We start from the raw sequence: 15,697 nt of genomic DNA on the forward strand, positions 1-15,697 counted from the left end.
TATTCATTCTTTTTCAGATTCTTTTCTCATATAGGTTTTTACACAATATTGAGTAGAATTCCCTACACTATACAGTAAGTCCTTATTGATTAACCTATTATATAATTGTAATGTGTGTATGTTAATCCCAGACTTAATTTATCCTCCACTCCACATTTCCCCTTTGGTAACCATGAGTTTGTTTTCAAAATCTGTGAGTCTGTTTCCATTTTGTAAATAAGTTCTTCTATTAGTATCAGTTCAGTTCAGTCACTCAGTTGTGTCCGACTCTTTGCGACCCCATGAGAAGCAGCATGCCAGGCCTCCCTGTGCCTCACCAACTCCTGGAGTCCACCCAAGCCCATGTCCATTGAGTCGGTGATGCCATCCAACCATCTCATCCTCTGTCGTCCCCTTCTCCTCCCGCTCTCAATCTTTCCCAACATCAGGGTCTTTTCAAATGAGTCAGCTCTTCGCATCAGGTGGCCAAAGTATTGGAGTTTCAGCTTCGACATCAGTCCTTCCAATGAACACCCAAGACTTATCCAACCAGTCCACCTTTAGGATGGTCTGGTTGGATCTCCTTGCAGTCCAAGGGACTCTCAAGAGTCTTCTCCAAAACCACAGTTCAAAAGCATCAATTCTTTGGCGCTCAGCTTTCTTTATAGTCCAACTCTCACATCCATACATGACTACTGGAAAAGCATAGCCTTGACTAGATGGACCTTTGTTGACAAAGTAATGTCTCTGCTTTTCAATATGCTATCTAGGTTGATCACAACTTTCCTTCCAAGGAGTAAGCATCTTTTAATTTCATGGCTGCAGTCACCATCTGCAGTGATTTTGGAGCCCAGAAAAAATAAAGCCAGCCACTGTTTCCACTGTTTTCCCCATCTATTTGCCATGAAGTGATGGGGCCAGATGCTATGATCTTAGTTTTCTGAATGTTGAGCTTTAAGCCAACTTTTTCACTCTCCTCTTTCACTTTCATCAAGAGGCTTTTTAGTTCTTCTTTGCTTTCTGCCATAAGGGTGGTGTCATCTGCATATCTGAGGTGATTGATATTTCTCCCAGCAATCTTGATTCCAGCTTGTGTTTCTTCCAGCCCAGGCTTTCTCATGATGTACTCTGCATAGAAGTTAAATAAGCAGGGTGACAATATACAGCTTTGATGTACTCCTTTTCCTACTTGGAACCAGCCTGCTGTCCCATGTCCAGTTCTAACTGTTGCTTCCTGACCTGCATACAGGTGTCTCAAGAGGCATCCATTTTAAAATGAGATTCCGTAAATGAATGGAAATATCATATGGCGTTTGTCTTTCTCTGTCCGACTTACTTCACTTAGTATGATAATCTCTAGGTCCATCCATGTTGCTGCAAATGGCATTATTTTGTTCTTTTTCATGGCTAATAGTTCATTATTAAAACTTTCATTTTATTCTTTCAGTAAATATTATTGTCCACAGCTATATGCCAGTCACTCACTCAATGCTAGATTCTGGAGGGTAGTGACAATGTCATCAGAACTCTTTTTCTCTGATCCTTTCTCTTCTTGCCTTATTGTTACTCGATCTTAGCTTTTCATTTAGACTTTTTCTACATGGTAGAGAAGTTGACTTCTGCTGCCCTTGATTTACACCGTTCAGCTTAGAAACTCCAAGAAAAGGGAGCTTCTTTCTTTCAGCATCTGTCACTCTGAGGGAAGTATTTGGAACAGCTCTGTTTGTGTCACGTACCCAACCATGGTAGATGATGTTTTCATTGGTAAGATGAAATGATCACATTAATACATTCCTTCTTCATTCTAGATAAGCATCTTACAACATAGTTGATACTCCTTCTACCAAGTGAGAGAAGGGGACAGAAATTGGTGGGGGTTCCTGTATTTCCCTTCCTTCTATTTGGGTGGGGACTGTCATGGTTCCAACCAACAGAGTACTTTAGAAACAGAGTACTTTCTAAAGTATCCTCACTGAACTCTTGAGGATAGGACATCAAAAGGATATCAAAAGGACGTCAGAAACACGTTATGGCTGGCAGCCACACTCTCTCTCTTGGGATACTCATCTTTCGATCCCAGCCTCCATGTTGTGAGGAAGCCCAGGCCACGTGGAGATGCAACATCAGCATCAACATGCAGAGATGTTTGTGAGTCTGCACCTGATTTCAGCCCTAGACTTCAGTTCTTCCGGCTGTGACCCCAAACACTGTGTAACAGAGATGAGCCATCCTGCTTTGCCCTGTCTAAATTCCTGACCCACGGCGCCCATGAGCTATAATAAATCATTACTTATGTTTTAAGTCACAAAGTTTTGAAAATTTGTTGTGCAGCAAAAGGTAAATAGTGGCTTCCATGGTAGTTCAGTTGATAAAAATCTGCCTGCAATGCAGGATGCCTGGGTTTCATCCCGGGTTCAGGAAAATCCCCTGGAGAAGGAAATGACTACCCACTCCAGTATTCTCACCTGGAGAATTTCATAGACAGAGGAACCTGGTGGGCTATGGTCCACGGGGCTGCAAAGGTCGGACATGACTTAGTGACTAAATCACCACCACTGTACGACTGATCAGTAAATAGTTGTCCACTGAGCTGATCTCTGTTGCCTGGCAATTGGAGCATTATGATTAGGGGAACAGATGTGTTACTAAAGAAAAAGAGATGTGAAAGTTTGCTGGGTAGACAAGATGAATAGATACCACCACTCAGTATGATCATCCTAGGATAAGTTAATTTCCCATGAGTGTATAAATACACATGTATATAAACAATCGAAGCCAGAGGCATTATTATAAACAGCAAATGGAAAAGGATCCTGATTTTACTAATTCTATTTGCTACACCATGAGCAGTCTAGTATTATCCAGGTAACATATGTCTGTTTTCTCTGATTTATTACTTAGGCAATGATTCTCAATTCAGTAAAGCTTAAAAACCAAAATTTCAGAAGTGTTACAAAGAAGGTTTTGGGTACAAGTTAAAGTTCCACTATGTAACTTGGAAGACTGAGTTTGAAACCTGGTTTAAGAAACAGATTCCCTACAGTGACGTTTAAGAAGAGACCACACTCTGGGTGGGATGGGGGATCACTTTCAAGAAAGAATGCTTGTTTTCCAGCACAGCTTCCCTCTACCTGCTTTGCTCTGAGCAATACAGGAGTTTGTCCATTTGTCTTCTCAAGGTCATGGTTAATTTGTATAACTGGAAACAGAATCCTAATTCCTCATTAGCAAAAGAAAGTATACTCTCTGGAAGCTAGAAGATTGGTTTTTTCAGTTTTACTTTTTTTTTTTTACAGAGAGTCAACCAAAGTATATTCTCAAGGTTTATTGTGTGTAATTATTTTTTATAGACTTTGATTTTTAAAAACCCCTTTTTTCCTTAATATATTTATTTTATTGAAGTATAGTTAACTTACAATGTTCCAGGTGCACAGCAAGTTGATTCAGTTATACAAATGGGCTTCCCTGGTAGCTCAGCTGGTAAAGAATCCACCTACAATAGAGGAGACCCTAGTTCAATTCCTGGGTCAGGAAGATCCCCTGGAGGAGAGCATAGCAACCCACTCCAGTATTCTTGCCTAGAGAATTCTATGGACAGAGGAGCCTGGCAGGCTATAGTCCATGGGGTTGCAAAGAGAATAGTTGGCTTATTAATGTTTCAGATGCACAGCAAGGAGATTCAGTTATACATATACACATATATTAGTTTTCAGATTATTTTCCATTGCAGGTTATTACAAGATATTGACTATAGTTCTCTGCGCTGTTCAGTAAACCTTTGTTGCTTGTTGCTTATCTGTTTTTTTCAAATTAGAAATTGTATAGACTTCTGATTAAAAAAAAAAAACAAAACACAACTCCAGTTTTGAAAACTCAAAACATAGAGGGGAAATCATAAATAAAGAAATATCTGAAACATACTCTTTCTCACAGAAAGAGAAAAAATTTTACTCTGCAGTGAGTTTAAATGAGAGCCACAGAGGCCACGAGACTGGGTTCAGGATTAGGGACTAAAATATGACATCAAAACACCTGCATCAAGGCTCATCTATAAAGAAAAAACAAAAACAACAGACATTTTGATGTTACGTCTCTGAGAAAGGCAGGCATTGGGGAAGAGGGAAAAGGTGAAGTTCGCTTGCCCCCAGCTCTCTAGCTGAATGGGGCTCACAGAACCAAATGCATCCTCAGGCTCCACTTCCTTTCAGAGAGTGACTGCTGGTGAAGGAGGTCACATTTTGCCCTGTCCCACCCCGAAGTAAAAATTTTCCATCTAAATCCACATGGTAACTGAAGAGACTCAGTCCATCTCAGAATTCAGCAGGACTGGATCTGCTTTCTGAACTTATAATGAGTGTTAAATTACGTGAATATTGGGGAACATGTTGTTTAAATTCTAGGTTTAAAAAAAATTATGGTAACATTTCAGTTCTGTTCAGTTCAGTTCAGTCACTCAGTCGTGTCTGACTCTTTGTGACCCCATGAATCTCAGCACGCCAGGCCTCCCTGTTCATCACCAACTCGCGGAGTTCACTCAGACTCACGTCCATCGAGTCCGTAATGCCATCCAGCCATCTCATCCTCGGTTGTCCCCTTCTCCTCCTACCCCCAATCCCTCCCAGCATCAGAGTCTTTTCCAATGAGTCAACTCTTCGCATGAGGTGGCCAAAGTACTGGAGCTTCAGCTTTAGTATCAGTCCTTCCAAAGAAATCCCAGGGCTGATCTCCTTCAGAATGGACTGGTTGGATCTCCTTGCAGTCCAAGGGACCTTCAAGAGTCTTCTCCAACATCACATTTCAAAAGCATCAATTCTTCAGCACTCAGCCTTCTTCACAGTCCAACTCTCACATCCATACATACATAACAAAAAAAAACTTCCATTTTAACCATCTTAAGTATACAGTTTAATGACATAAATGCTGAACATTCACACTATTATGTAACCATCACTGCCATCCATCTCCAGAAATTTCTCACCTTTTCAAATGGAAATTCTATACTCATTAAACAAAAATTGCCCACCCACTCTCCACCAGGCCCTGGTAATTGGCAGTCCACTTTCTGTCTCTCTGAATTTGACTATTTCTTCAGGCATCCCATATAAGTGGAATACAATATTTGTCCTTTTGACAGGCTTATTTCACTTCGCATATCCAAGTTAAAGCATATCTCAGAATTTCCTTCTTTTTAAAGGCTGAATAATATCCATTTGATGTATAAACCACATTTGGTGAGTGTTTTTAAGGGGAGGGATTATCTTCTCTACTGATAATCTTCAGGATAGCCTTCCTTGTCTGTATACTTTTCAACATTAAACATTAGTTTAAACATGATTTTTTCTCTTCTGTGTTTTCATCATCATATCTGGTGTAGGGGAACAAAATTTGCTGCCCTCAAATATGTCTCATTTCCATGAGGATTAATTTAGCCTGATTATTTTTTGGACTCAAAGGCCTCAAGAAAAACCTTTGACTTTCCCCCTAACTGCCTAAAAAATGTAGATAGAAGACCTGTTCCTAGGAGGGAACTATCACCATAGATAACTATAGTATGAACTAGGCGTGTAGACAGGGAGGGACCTGGCAAAGTGTGTTTGTAAAAGCTCCTTTCTGTATCCCATTGTCTCTGCAACATTTGTTTTCTAAACGTTTGCTTTTTCATCTCCGCATAAATTGTCTTGCTCCCCTTTGAAGTCCCAATCGCCTACCCTCAGCATGCTCTTTTGCCCTTAGCTGAAGATTGTATTTAAGGTGAGGGCTTCAGCCATCTTCGCAAATGACTCAGTTTTTCTGGGTTTCTGCCGTGTCTATGTGTTATTAAATTTTTGTTTGAAGTTTTCCTTTCAATCTGGTTGTGTCAATTTAATCCTTGGGCCAGTCAGAAGAACCTAGAAGGATGGAAGGTAATTTCTTTCTCCTCCATAATGATATCCGTTTACTCCTTACCTCACTTTTTTTCTTTGTCCCTTCCTCCCTCCCTTCCTTTCTTCCTTTCTCCCTCCCTTCTCTCTCTTCTTTGCAGTAGCAGGTGATACATATTGCTTGTATCATAACACTTATATAAGGTGTTGGTGGTGGTACTGTGCTCAGTCGTGTCTCTTTGTGACCCCACGGCCTGTAGCCCACTAAGCTCCTCTGTCCATGGAATTTCCCAGGCAAGAATACTGGAATGGGTTGGAATGATTTGCCATTTCCTACTGGGAACCTAAAAGTTTTACTGATGTGGCCCTCCCTGGAATCTTCAAAGGATTTATCTCACATTCTCTAGAGTGTGTGTGTCTCACCAAAGCCTCCAATGAACCAAGCAGCCACTGTGCTCCTCTTGTCTGATTAATACGATGCCATCACCAGAGTAGAGCAAATGGAGTTCAGTGGGACATCCAGGTCTTTCCAGACTGTATTTTATGAGAGAGTTCACACAGACCTAGGGAAAGACAGTGGACACATACTATTGTATATTCCAAATAAATGTGAAGCATCTAACCTTCTTTTCTGATCAAAAAGAATGTCTGACTCCATCCCATGAGCCTGAAAACAGGCTCATCTGCTCTAACTGTCACAGTAGCTGCAGCTGGGGCTACTACTTGGTTGAGTTTGCACTAGTCCACCACCTGCCAGTGTCTGCCTGGTTTCTGCAGCAGGAAGACTGGTGCATTATATGGAGATATGATGACCATTATTTCTGCAAAGGATGGAATACAAAGGTGGATGAGAGAAAGTTTATTGGTTTGGGAGCACTCTTCCAGTTCAGTTCAGTTCAGTTCAGTTCAGTTCAGTTGCTCAGTCGTGTCCGACTCTTTGCAACCCAATGAATCGCAGCACGCCAGGCCTCCCTGTCCATCACCATCTCCCGGAGTTCACTCAGACTCACGTCCATCGAGTCCGTGATGCCATCCAGCCATCTCATCCTCGGTCGTCCCCTTCTCCTCCTGCTCCCAGTCTCTCCCAGCATCAGAGTCTTTTCCAATGAGTCAACTCTTCGCATGAGGTGGCCAAAGTACTGGAGCTTCAGCTTTAGCATCATTCCTTCCAAAGAAATCCCAGGGTTGATCTCCTTCAGAATGGACTGGTTGGATCTCCTTGCAGTCCAAGGGACTCTCAAGAGTCTTCTCCAACACCACAGTTCAAAAGCATCAATTCTTCGGCGCTCAGCCTTCTTCACAGTCCAACTCTCACATCCATACGTGACCACAGGAAAAACCATAGTCTTGACTAGGTGGACCTTAGTCAGCAAAGTAATGTCTCTGCTTTTGAATATACTGTCTAGGTTGGTCATAACTTTTCTTCCAAGGAGTAAGCGTCTTTTAATTTCATGGCTGCAGTCACCATCTGCAGGATACACCAAAATAAACTAGAGAAGGCCCTGGAAATTGTTGTAGGATGCTGCTAGGATGACTCCTGCCTGCTCATTTGCTCAGTCGTGTCTGGCCCTCTTTGCGACCCTATGGACTATAGCCCAACAGGTTCCTCTCTCCATGGGATTTTCTAGGCAAGAATACTGGAATGGGTTGTCATTTCCTCCTCCAGGGGATAGTAGAAGAATGGTGAAAGAGATGAACTAATGAAATGAAGTAAAAAGGCCAGAGATTGCTGTGGCAGGCAGAGGAAGTGGAAGTAAAAGGTTCAGAGAAGGAAGTTTGTGGATATGCTATGTAAAGCTGGAAAGCCCAATTATGTTACGACTTAATTCTATCTATTGGTTTGGTGTCAGGAAGGGAGTAGAGGCAGATTCAGGGGTAAGTGAATTGCATATTGTCTTATGAGAGAAAGACATCTGAGTCTTCTTGTCTATCAAGTAAGTAAATACTTCAAAACAGAGCACCTTGATCTAACTTCAGGAAGAGCTTATTTCAGGAAAAATCCTTCCCCAGAAGCCTCTTCTGAAATAAATGTAGATCCTTGACCTTCGTCTTGTAGCCAAGCATTCAGGCAAACAAACTCACTCAGAAGGACAATGCAGAGAGTGGAGTGCATTTTATTATATTGGCAGGCCCAAAGCAGAGTCTCCTCTTGGCCAAGGACTCCGACCAGTTTTTGAAAACCTTTTATACCCTAAGAGTACGTTTCCAAACCCACCTCCCCAAATCCCCTGAAACTAGTCTCAACAAAGGAAAAGAAAGATACAGAGTTAACCCGTGATTCATATGCCTTGAGCCTAGGTAGTTAACGGTGGACAAATATCAATAGGCCTGTGGTCATATTCCAATAAGCACAATAGAATTTATGATTCTATTCAGTTACACAGATAATTAGAGTATTGTTTTAGGCAATGGAGAGTCTAGGTACAAGCCAAGGGGGTCTTCCATCTGGGGGGTCTGGTTTCCAGTTGGTATGTCGTTTCCATAGATACTGGGCATATAGCTCAAAGTCCACAGTCCAGCCCAAGATGGAGTCCTTCTTTCAAGATGGAGCCTGTTCTGTCTGTTTCCTCCTTCAGTCTCACTGGAGAAGCAGAACCCTTTGGTAGGCAAGTCATCATTGAATGATGTTTGTTAGATTCCTACCATGTTCTCAGTCATTTCATTCAGCATAAAAAGAGAAAAAAGCAAATCTTACAGGTTTCTAAATACATCTTCAAAGAAACATAAATAACTTTTGTCACAATTGCTAATATTTAGACTGAGCTTTGAAGTAGTAATCCCACTGCTATTAGAAGGTCAAAGAATTTGTTTTGTTTGTGAAGGACATTGCTTAGCCTTAGCAAAATTTTCAGATAATCTGAGGTTTCTACTACTAGGTACTCTTGAGTAGGCCAAAGACTTTGATCAAATATACACTGGCCAGCATTGGGCCCTGGGAGAACGTCTGGAATACCAGTCTCAATTCCTCTAGCTTCTTGCAAAACTAGGGAGTGAGTGTAGAACTGTTTCCTAGGGACTTTCAAGGAGCCAGATGTCAAGTCCAGGACTTCCTTCCTCTCCTTGCACTAACTTTATTGTTCTCTGATTCGCCCTATTGCTACACCATCCCTCACCCTGAAGCACAGTGGCCCGCCTGGCAACCTGGGATGGGGAAGGAGACAGTGTCCTCTGGGGTACCTGCTGGTACCTTGGCCATTCCAGGAGACAGTGCCCACATTGAGGAGACTTGGGTGTGCCTCTCTCTTCCAAGGATATCACAGCTCTTTATCTGGTGGATTTGTTCCAAGTGGGGAAAGACTTCTGGAGTCATGAATATTCATTTTCTACAAAATTGTCATTTGACCATATTGTTGCACCTGCTTTTAACCAAAAGTAGTTTGACCCATTGATTTTAGCTGGATATGTTTCTCCTAATAACTTGGACCCATTTCCCCTTGGCCTTCCCACTGTCTAATTATATGAAAACATAGAAGAAATAACTATTCAAGTCATCCAAAAATATTAAGTAAGACAAAGATCTCTCTATCTCTACTCCTGTCCTCACCCACCTCATTTCCAGTACTGTTACTCAGAACATTCTTGATGCCTAGTAGATAAGTACTTTATGAAAATATCCAAATTCTAGCCCTAAAGTCATCACAAGTAAAGGAATTGAGAAGAGAATGAAGATGAAAATAACCACATTAGCTGTTTGAGTATTTGTAATAATCTTTGAATAAAATGAGTAAATACATGTAAAGCATTTAAATAGTATTTATTGCATGCCTACAATATACCAGAAACTGTTCTGTTTATTATTTTACATATTGCAACTATGACAACTGCCATGTTATCATTTCCACTATAAGCATATTAAAATGTACCAGGTAATGGGCTGTGCTTGTCATTCAATTAATTATAGCATAACTGATTTCACATACTTGGATGCCAACTTGATAGGTTGTTGCTGCCTATTGTGTAAAAAATATACTAGAAAGTTGCTGATGACTTACATGTGTTTAGAAAGTATGAGAATGGCTAGTTACAGTACTCATTTCTTAGAATTTTATAATTTTGTGAAAGGAATGCATTACTTACTGCCCCAGAGGTATTTGGGGCCTGAGGCTAGCACTCATCTCCCAGAGGGCCTAAATTATAAGATAAAGCCACTTTTGTCAGACCAACTGTGTGGGAGGGTCTGAAGAACCAAGAAACTGGATAGACCTGCCTGAGATCTACCACCTATAAGCCATGGGGTCGTGGCCATGTTACTTGAACTCAGATTTTGTTTATTCATCTGTGAAAGGGACATAGAAATACTTACTGCAGTATTACTATGAAGATAGAGTATAAAAACTGTCTGTAAAACATACAATAAATAGAAGATATCTTTACTGTTATTTATGTTATTATTAGCTGAGATTCCCTGAAGTACTTGCAGGAATGAATTATTTTCTAGTAAACTAGTCCCTTTCTGCATCTCTAATTCCTCATCCATAAAATGTGAATAATTATGGTACCTAGTCCAATGGCTCTTGTGAGGATTAAAAGAATTAATACATGTAAACTCCTTAGAATAGTGCTTGGCATACGGCAAGCCTTATTCAGGCTCATGCGATTTCAATTTACACTTTAACCAAATATAAAGATATAAACTACTTTTCCTCCAAAGAGATGTTTGATTTAGTCAAAAGTATTATATCACTTTTCCTTCATTAACTGCAGACTTCACTCTTTAAAAGACCTTTTCTTATTAACTGGAAGAGACAAAGTAAGCTGGTTTTGTTTTAAAAAAAAAAAAAAGTGCCGGGCTTGGCTAGTAAGTAGTGGAGGGTGGTTCCAATGGGGCCTTGGAGAAGCTGTGTTCAGACCTTCAGTTTTCTCATCTGACAGATGGAAATAACATCCTCTCCAAACTACCTGAACACCTACTTGGGTGATTTAAGATCATACAAGATGAAGGAGATTCTTGCCCCTTGCCTTTTGTGATATTGCTGCTGCTGCTGCTGCTAAGTCACTTCAGTCGTGTCCGACTGTGCGACCCCATAGACGGCAGCCCACCAGGCTCCCCCGTCCCTGGGATTCTCCAGGCAAGAACACTGGAGTGGGTTGCCATTTCCTTCTCCAATGCATGAAAGTGAAAAGTGAAAGGGAAGTCGCTCAGTCATGTCCGACTCTTCGAGACCCCATGGACTGCAGCCTACCAGGCTCCTCTGCTCAAGGGATTTTCCAGGCAAGAGTGCTGGAGTGGGGTGCCATTGCCTTCTCTGTGTGATATTGCTAGTGTTAATGAATAATGCTTGGCTTCTCCCAGTCCACATGATTGACTCCTAGACTTCTTCCTTGGCTATTGGGTTGGATGTAAATGAGGTAGCTATTTGAGGGTGCTACTGGGATTCACTAAGGATGTTAACTCTGAGGAACAGTGTTCAAGCCACCAAAGTTTAACATTCAAAATACTTCAGCAAATACCACTGAAGAAGACTTAACCACTTTATACAGAAACACTGGAAACTGAAGCTTAATGATGTGAAGGATTTTAGAAGTAGTCTCTTATGGGCAGAATTATGTCTTTCTAAATTCATATGTTGATGTGTTAACCCCTAATGCTTCAAATGAAGTCATTAAGATGGGCCCTAACCCAGCATGTCCTTCTAAGAAGAGGAAACTTGAGCACACACATGTGCACAGGGAGGACAAAGTGAAGACACAGCCATTTATAAGTCGAGGTGTGCCCAGGATTGCTGGCAACACCAGAAGCTAGGGAGAGGCAAAGAAGGTGCTTCCTTTTAGGGCCTTCAGAGAGAGAGTGATCGTGTTGACACCTTGATTTTGGACTTTTAGCATCTAGAACACTGAGAGATTACATTTATATTGTTTTGTTGTTGTTCAGTCAGTCGCTGAGTCGTGTCCAACTCTTCGCAACCCCATGGACTGCAGCATGCCAGGCCTCCCTGTCCATCACCATCTCCCAGAGCCTGCTCAAACTCATGTCCATTGAGTCGGTGATGCTGTTCAACCATCTCATCCTCTGTCATCCCCTTCTCCTCCTGCCTTCAATCTTTCCCAGCATCAGGGTCTTTTCAAATGAGTTGGCTCTTCATATCCGGTGGTCAAAGTATCGGAGCTTCAGCTTCAGCACATTGTTTAACCTACCCACTTTGTGATGCTTTGTTCTGGCAGCCCTAGGCAGATGATCACAGTGTCCCAACAGCCTCCTAGGCAGCTCTAAGTCTGTGGAGCCTGGAGCCTAAAGGAGGGAGTGAGGATTAAGGAGGAGACAGGGCCCACTCTCCTTTTTTTCAACCATTGTAACTCTTTATCAATATTAGTTATTGAACTTCCAAGAAGAGTTTTGTTTCTACTAAAAAATTTTAGTAAAAGAGAAGTTTGGAAACTACTGCTCCAGTGTAAGAGACCCTGTCAATATTCCAGCTCATGAGTCCTTCACTGTTTTTCCCTCCCAGGCTCTCTGGGTGCTTTTACTCCCAACAGCCTGAAACTGGATCATTGGTTGAGGGCAGCCCTCAAGTTAATGCCAGGGTTTTCTTTGCCTGCACATAGAAAATTGGAACAAGAGTGGCCTGCAGTCAGTGACTGAGCTATGGGGGTGTAAATACTGCAGCTCCCTCATGCCTGATCAGGACAGCTCTGAGGTGGGGCCTGCACTGTCTCCAGAGCTTCCCTGTGGGACTTGGCCTACACCTCACCCTTCTAGGCCTTCTACCTTTTTATCTGCTTCTTTCCCTTCTTTCTTAGAGGAAAAGAAAAGGTGGCCAAAGTATTAGAGCTTCAGCTTCAGCATCATTCCTTCCAATGAATATTCAGGAATGATTTTCTTTAACTGACTGGTTTGATCTCCTTGCTGTCCAAGAGACTCTCAAGAGTCTTCTCCAGCACCCACAGTTCAAAAGCATCAATTCTTCAGCACACAGCCTTTTTTATTGTCCAACTCTCACATCCATACATGACTGTTGGAAAAACCATAGCTTTGACTAGATGGGCCTTTGTTGGCAAAGTAATGTCTTTGCTTTTTATTTTATTTATTTATTTTTTTCATTTAAGACAGGGAATACTTTATTCAAACCCATCAGAGAAATGGACAGCTTGGGTCTGTAACAAAGCATCATGTTTTAAAGCATAGGTCAGTAATTGTATATGAGCGTATACACTGCAACATACAAATTAACTGATCAGACCACAACTTTTCAATGTTTGAAACAGAATAAGCTTCCCTGTAAAAGCAGCACCTTTGTGACATTTTAACTTTAGTATTCCTCTCCTTCTTCCTCTCCCTCTCCTTCCACAGAATCCACACCAACCTCCTCATAATCCTTCTCAAGGGCAGCCATGTCCTCATGGGCCTCAGAAAACTCTCCTTCCTCCATGCCCTCACCCATGTACCAGTGAACAAAGGCACGCTTGGCATACATCAGGTCAAACCTGTGGTCCAGACGAGCCCAGGCCTCAGTGATGGCTGTTGTATTGCTCAGCATGCACACAGCTCGCTGTACTTTGGCCAGGCCTCCACCAGGTACCACAGTGGGAGGCTGGTAATTAATGCCAACCTTGAAGCCAGTGGGGCACCAGTCCACAAACTGGATGGTGCGCTTGGTCTTGATGGTGGCAATGGCAGCACTGACATCTTTGGGAACCACATCACCACAGTATAACAGGCAGAAGGCCATGTATTTACCATGGCGAGGGTCACATTTCACCATCTGGTTGGCTGGCTCAAAGCAAGCATTGGTGATCTCTGCTACAGAAAGAAAGCTGTTCATGGTAGGCTTTCTCAGCAGAGATGACAGGGGCGTATGTGGCCAGAGGGAAGTGGATACGGGGATAGGGCACCAGCTTGGTCTGGAACTCTGTAAGATCCACATTCAGGGCACCATCAAACCTCAGGAAAGCAGTGATGGAGGACACAATTTGACCTATCAGCCTATTCAGGTTAGTATATATCAGGCGCTCAATATCGAGGTTTCTACAGCAGATGTCATAGATGGCCTCATTGTCTACTGTGAAGGCACAATCAGAGTGCTCCAGGGTGGTGTAGGTGGTGAGGATGGAGCTGTAGGGCTCAACGACAGCTGTGGAAACCTGGGGAGCTGGATAAATGGAGAACTCCAGCTTGGACTTCTTGCCATGTCGACAGAGAGGCGTTCCATCAGCAGGGAGGTGAACCCAGAACCAGTTCCCACACCAAAGCTGTGGAAAACCAAGAAGCCCTGAAGACCTGTGCACTGGTCAGCCAGTTTCCGAATCTGGTCCAAGACGAGGTCAGTGATCTCCTTGCCAATGGTGTAGTGACCTCGAGCATAGTTATTGGCAGCATCTTCTTTGCCTGTGATGAGCTGTTCAGGGTGGAAGAGCTGGCGGTAGGTGCCAGTGCGAACCTCATCAATGACTGTGGGTTCCAGGTCTACAAACACTGCCCTGGGCACATGCTTGCCAGTGCCTGTCTCACTGAAGAAGGTGTTGAAGGAGTCGTCTCCTCCCCCAATAGTCTTATCACTTGGCATCTGGCCATCGGGCTGAATGCCGTGTTCCAGGCAGTAGAGCTCCCAGCAGGCATTGCCAATCTGGACACCAGCCTGGCCAGCGTGGATGGAGATGCACTCACGCATAATTGCTGTTTTGCGGCTGCTGAGCAGATGGCGGAGAGAAGAGGTTGTTACTTCTTACAGCGTGACTCTTAGGCGGTCGATGTAAAATAACTTGCCGTGTCTTTGCTTTGTAATATGCTGTCTAGGTTTGTCATTGCTTTTCTCCTAAGGAGCAACCATCTTTTAATTTCATGGCTGTATTCATGGTCCACAGTAATTTTGGAGCCCAAGAAAATAAAGTCTGTCATTGTTTCCACTGTTTCCCCATCTATTTGCCATGAAGTGATGGGACAGGATGCCATGATCTTCATTTTTTGAATGTTGAACCTTAAGCCCAGCTTTTTCACTCTTCTCTTTAACCTTCTTCAGAAGCTCTCTAATTCCTCTTCACTTTCTGCCATAAGAGTGGTGTCATCTGCATATCTGAGGTTATTGATATTTCTCCCAGCAATCTTGATTCCAGCTTATGTTCATCCAGCTTGACATTTTGAATGATGTACTCTTCATATACGTTAAATAAACAGGATGACAATATATAGCTTTGATCCACTCCTTTCCCAATTTTGAACCAGTCCATTGTTCCATGTCTGATTCTAACTGTTGTTTCTTGACCTGCATAGAGGTTTCTCAGGAGGCAGGGATGTAGTCTGGTATTCCCATCTCTTGAAGAATTTCCCACAGTTTGTTGTGATCTACACAGTCAAATTCTTTTTATAATTTTGAAATGTAGTTTTGTGGTTTTTCAGTCTAGTAATAAAAATAGGGACTAATTTTAATTGTCCTGTTAATTTCATTTTTCAGCAATTTATTTCTTATTGTATTTTGTAAAAAACTGACTTTCTCTTTTGCTTTTGTTTAGTCACCAAATCATGTCTGACTCTTTGCGACCCCTTAAACTGCAGCACACCAGGGTTCCCTGTCCTTAACTATCTCCATGAGCTTGCTCAAACTCATGTCCATTCAATCAGTGATGCCATCCAACCATCTCTTTCTGTTGCCTCCTTCTTCTCTTTCCCTCAGTCTTTCCCAGCATCAGGGTCTTTTCCAATGAGTCAGTTCTTCGTTCTTCACATCAGTTGGCAAAGTATTGGAGCTTCAGCTTCAACATCTGTCCTACCAATGAATATTCAGAGTTGATTTCCTCTAGGATTGATAGGTTTGATCTCCTTGCAGTCCATGGGACTCTTAATAGTCTGCTCAAATACCACAGTTCAAAAGCATCAATTCTTGTGCACTCAGTCTTTCTTATAGTCCAGCTCTCGCATTAGTACA

The 15,697-nt window shown here is 42.3% G+C and overlaps 1 pseudogene across 1 annotated transcript; it reads right to left on the reverse strand.

Moving 5' to 3' along the window:
• On the reverse strand, nucleotides 12,879–14,537 carry LOC102169134 (annotated as a pseudogene). Its single transcript, XR_310868.3, has one exon. The product of XR_310868.3 is annotated as a tubulin alpha-1A chain-like (transcript).

This window comes from Capra hircus, chromosome 20 (genome assembly GCF_001704415.2).
Source record: "Capra hircus breed San Clemente chromosome 20, ASM170441v1, whole genome shotgun sequence".
Taxonomy (NCBI): domain Eukaryota; kingdom Metazoa; phylum Chordata; class Mammalia; order Artiodactyla; family Bovidae; genus Capra; species Capra hircus.